The sequence below is a fragment of the Barbatula barbatula genome (assembly GCF_947034865.1).
Source record: "Barbatula barbatula genome assembly, chromosome: 24".
Classification (NCBI taxonomy): Eukaryota; Metazoa; Chordata; class Actinopteri; order Cypriniformes; family Nemacheilidae; genus Barbatula; species Barbatula barbatula.
Window position 1 is genome coordinate 9,218,740 of NC_136787.1, and position 6,000 is coordinate 9,224,739.

Genomic DNA, 6,000 nt, shown 5'->3' on the forward strand with positions numbered 1-6,000 from the left:
CAGCCTTGTGTGAGACACGTGAAATGGTTTTACTCAAATGAGAAATGGTGCCATCGTGCAGGATTTCCTGTTTTCCGACGGTTAAATGCTGATTACAGATTTGATGTTCCAAGCACTATCAATATTATTGTATATGGCATTCTGGTGTATGTAAACCGATGGGGTTATTCAAATATGTCTGAACGAAGCGTGCCTTTCCTACAGAGGAGGATAAAATATCATTATCTCAGCTGGCTGTTGTCATTTAAGTGATCTCCCAATCACTCCCATCTGTGTTTTTTCCCAGCGGGAACAAACCCCATGGTCCATCGGTCTGTTGTGACTGAGCATGGTTTGGTCACTGGTATCTGATGCAATGTTCAGATAGAACCACCAATTTTACATTATGCATACTGATTCATTCTGTGACTCAACGCATGAGCCGCTCAATGAGTTTCACTGATCGGATGAATCCGTGTGGTATATTTTAACAATGTTTTTTTTACCATGCTTTGATAACAATCTCACTATCAATTTCCAGCGGCTCTGGGTTCCAGCCGAGAAAAAGATTGTCGCCCAATCTGCTTGCTGCATGCGACCTCAAGCTGTCGTCGGCATGCATATTGTATGTAAATGAAAAACATTCCATTGCAACCGATGTGCTTCCACGAATCAGCGATGCTGTGCTTCCAAGAAACCAGAGGGCCAGAAACTGCATGACAAGGTTATTCTGAACATCGGAGAAGCAATGGCATATTTAAACAACACACATCACCTGGCAGTCAGAATGCAAGCCGCTCATGCACCCGATCCAAAGCATAACCTTGTCATCAGCAAAGACAAAGGTGATTTTAAAGTAAGATGGAAGAGTACACTGCGCCTCCTAATCTGTCACTGGCGGTGCGGTTATGTTTGTGATGATGGGAAAGAAAACAATGTGACAGACTTCTCTAGTGGAAAATTTGGTCAGTCCACATTGCTCACATGTCAGCGGGCGGCACACGCTAATGATAAACATCTCGCTGTTTTTCTTTCACATCAGTTTGACCACATTCAGTGTTCTTGTGTAATCTTGCATTACTCTTTGAATGTGTAGGCGTGATGGGTTGTGTGATTCAAGCCGATCTCGCTTTTCATTTATCTGTTTTGTTATTTGTTTGTTTGTTTGTTGTTGGTAAGCAGACAGTGCATACCGCTCTGACTTGAACCTTATGAAGCACCACAGCTCAACATCTCAAATATGTCACATTCGGGTGGAAACCTTGTCTTTCCACTTTTTTGTTAATGTCAAAGGTGTATGATTTTTAGCTCTAGTGGTGAGGTTGTGAATTGCAACCAACGGCTCGCTCCAACCCTCCCTTTCAAAGCACTACACAGAATGACACAGAATTGAGGTGTTGTCATGCTTTTGCATCTTTGCCGAAGGAGATAATATATTTACATTACGCGCTCTGTAGAGCAGTTTGTCCGTTTAGGGCTACTGAAGAAACAACATGGTGAAGATAGAAATAGCTCACTCTTTATACACCTCTGGAGACAAAGTTATGTATATTTTATTACTATATGTATACAGTATAAATATATTTCTGTCAATAGATCCTCCAAAATATTATATACAGCACCTTTAATGAAAATATAGTTCTTTAAGTTAGTTGTAATGTTAACAGTCAATTTATTTTAAAATGTATTTGTAAATGATGAAAAGATGAATAAATGCTGTAGAAGTATTGTTCAATGTCACTTTAATTAATGTTAACAAATACAACCGTATTCTAAACTGTTACAAAAAATGGCAAAATACGGAAATATGACAGTGACAATGGATGAAAAGTTTTCAGAGAGTCATATTTTCATATTCCAAAAAGGCCACACTTATTTCTAGGCTCTTTAAGTATAAATCAAGTCATTTTTTGTGACTGCAACAAAAAGAAAAATGCAATCTTTCTTTTCAGATCGTCAAAAAAACAAACAAGCATGTGATGAAGAGAACAGCATGCAGAGAGGAGCTTCCTTAAGTAATTTTGTGGTAAAGTACTTCAGGTAGAATATTTGCTGAACAACTGCTGTTAACCTGTGTGTGCGTTGGAGAGAGAGAGAGGTCTCTGCAGCTCCACGCGGAGCTTTGCTCTGTTTATAGGTCAAATATGATTAAAGTTTGAGGTGCACCACACTGTTCTGCACGTAAAGATCAGAGCAGGGAGATTGAGGGAAAGTGCAGCTGGGATTTCAGAACTGTAAAACACAGCAATTTGCCTGTTCTGACCACTTGAAAAAGTTGTGTGGAATTGATCCAGTATCAAAAGCATTTGCTTGTATATGAGGAGGCATGTTTAGCACGCAGGTTTATTTTTTCTAAACTTTTATGTCTGACCATTGTCTCAGGCAACCACCTCAAATTTCTCTTATTTTGCCTCAGTTTCGGTTAATCCGTAATTATACTTACAATAAATATCTGAATGCAGAATGCCACGATTGACCAGGGCTGTACACTGAAAGAAATAACTTACTTAATAAAATCCTCATGACAATTTGAACGAAATAGTTTTAAGTAAAATTTGCTGCTGTAATTCAAGTACAACTTACTAACCAGATTAAAGTCAATTCTATTTATTAAATAGATTTAGTTTTTGTTTAAATATCAAGTAAACGTTACTTATGTAAACAAAATGCATTACGCTGAACAAAATATTTAACACTTTAAAATCGAGTTGGATTTACTTCATTATTTTTTCAATTAAAATCACTCAAACAAAATAATTAAAACTTAAACAAGCGAATTTTCTAGATTTTATTCCCCAGATGTTTACGTTAGTTTAACAAGAAAAAAGAAAAACAGGAACATAATTATATGAAGTATATTTTAATCATTTCTATTCAAAAAATCTACCAATGCACAAAATCATTTTATCAGTGTAGTCAGTCCACCTTTGTCGGGTCCAAGACCAGGACTAGTCGAGACCGAGTCTAAAGAGGTTCGAGTCCAAGTCAGGTCCAAAGAGGTTCGAGGTCCAAGTCAAGACCGAGTCCAAATGAGATGGTCAAGACAGAGACAGAAAAAGGAATCCTCTTCAAAAGTCAAGACCACATACTTTATTTGTAATGATCAAAAAGCGGATCAAATTAGGTCATTTTATTTACTTTAGGTATAGCAATTTTCTCTAATAGGTCACATAAATCCAAAGTGTAAATTATTTTTATTGTAGTGGAACAATCACATTCTGGGCTGCCAATGGAAAAAGGTCCCATTCTCAGCTTGTTGACTTGTCACTGTTAACTGCATTGAATCAACATCACTTTTGCCATCGCAATTAATGTTGAAACAATGCAGAAGTTTCAACAAACCATCATTATTGTGATCAGTATTTGCTTTAATTGGGTTCTTGATTCTTGTGTTTTAACATTAGGTTTTAATTTTCTGTTATAACAGTGTGCTAAAATAGAATAGTTGAGGCACAGAATCACATTAAGAGTTTAATTTGGCACCTTATCTTAGCGTCGTGAACCAGAACACTCAAATCAGTCATTTAGTACAATTTCAATTATTTATCATATTTTTTACAGCTTGACACCCTTCACAAAAAGTAACACTCCGAGAGGAAAGAGAATTAACATACTGAAAGTCAAGAGTCCAACTAAAGCAAACATATATGCTTCATAAATGGTTTTACATTCAGGCATTTGGCAGACGCTTTTATCCAAAGCGACTTACATAGCATTATCCTATTCATTTATACATATCTGCAATCCCCTGGGATCGAACCCACACCCTTGCGTTGTTAACGCAATGCTCTACCATTGAGCTACAGGAAAGCTGTTTTAATTGGAAGGAGAATATATCATCGGACTCAGAGTCCAATACAAGTCCGTGAGTACAGAAAAACCTAGCACTGCGATTGACCAAATTAGTTTGTTCAAGAAAAAACGTATTTAAAGGTCCTGTGTATGAAATGTATTAGCATCTAGTGGTGAGGTTATGAATTGCAACCAACGGCGCTGTCCACCTCTCACCCCTGCCCTTCGAAGCACAATTGCGGCCGACACAGAACTAAAATGGTGACGCGTTTTCACTTCTTCGCTGAAGGAGTAAACATATTACGAAGCACGCTCCATAGAGCACTTTGTCTCCTCCTAAGGTAACAAAAACAACGCTTCATTATGCAAAGTCTTTATTCACCTCTGAAGAACATAGTTATGTATATTATATTGCATTTCTGTCAATAGATCCTCCAAAATATTACACATTGAAACTTTAAGCAGTTTGAGTCAAGACTTCACTTGAACAAATAATGCAATAGACAATTACCCTGCAAACTGCGAAGGCCTCTGAACTTGATAAGTTACTTAATAAGAAATTGCTTGCAATAGTGTTGTAACATGTTTCACCAAGCATGCCAGGAGTTGCAAACTCAAGCGCGCTGTCTGTGTTGTTTAATTACTGGTAAGCCAATTTAAACCGTATTTCCCAGAGGATTATCACATACCCCCAGCATATGCTACAGCCAGTGCTCATCCCCTCAATATAACATAAACAGAGATATTGGTGATATTGCTCATATACAGTAAGTGACTTCGTGAATGCATGGCTATGATATTAACAATATCAACATAGCGGAAATGATGAAATACTGTTAACTAACAAAGGTCGCACCTGAAGTATAGTTTTGAGTCGAGAGACACTTTGCATTCTCATTAGTTTTGTGGCAGGTGCCATGATGGACTTCACCTTGACACTGCATTACATACTGTAATGTGTTAAATAACATCTAACAAGGTATAATTATGTGTTCGTTTAGAAAATGAGCATAATTAAAAGCATATGCTTCACCAACGTACAACGTATGTACAATGGAAGTCAATCAGGTACAGTGTTGTTTTGTTGCCAACATTCTTCCAAATATATTTTATTGTGTTAGATTTCAGAACACAGCCATGAGTGTTTCATCATGCCAGGTTTGGCTTAAATCAGAATAAACATTTGATTCCAAATGAACGTTTGTACTGTGCCTCTGTTTGTGAATATTGCATTTGAAGTCCCATTTCTCTGCTTCCGATCTAATGAACATTCACTTTCACATGACAATTGTTCGGTTTATCCCTTTGGATGTACTGCAGCTTATCAGAAAAGTGAAAATTACCTTTTTGGGGGGTTTCTTCTACTACTGTATGAGCGCTTTTGGTCAGTGGACTTTAATCTAATACATTTAAGTTTATTTATATAGCGCTTTTTACATGTTACATTGTTTCAAAGCAGCTAAGAGGTAAAAAACACAAAGAAGAGGTAAATTAAGTGAATAGAGAACAATCTAAAATATGAACTTTAAAGGTGCTCTGTGTAATTTTCCGATCTATTGACAGAAATGCAATATACCTTAGTAAGTCTTCAGAGGTTTATAAAGACCTCACATAATGATGCGTTCTGTTTTTATTTCCTTAGAATGAGCTATCTCTCTCTACATTCACCCTCGGGTCCCGTTACATTCAATTCACTGTGTTGTTTGTACAGTACAACTGCTCTACAGTACAACTGCTCTACAGAGCGCGTTTCGTAAATATGTTATCTCGTTCGACATAGAAGTGAAAACGTGATGATCGTGACATCTTAGTTCTGTGTCGGCCACCGCAGTGCTTCGAAAATGAGGGGTGGAGAGGTGGAGTAAGCTGTTGGTTACAACTTTCAACCTCACCACTAGATACCGCTAAATTACATAAACTGGAATTTCCAACTAACAAACTTCTGTTAGTCTCACTAGTTGGTAACCGAGTACTGTATCTTGAGAATCAACCCCTGAGCAAACATAAGTGTCCAAAGAAATTCTAAAACGCTCTTCTTGTAGTTAGGACAAAGATAAAGAAGCATGATCTCCCCTCCCTCAGCCTTGAGCCCTCGCAATCTATTCTTATAAATCTCCCCTCAAGCTCGTTCACGTCCCGCGAGTCTCCGAGTGCTCCGTCTGCACTCCGCTCTCCCCTGCCTATCACTCAGCGCGCCACATCTTTAAGTGAGGGACAAGCATTACGTGA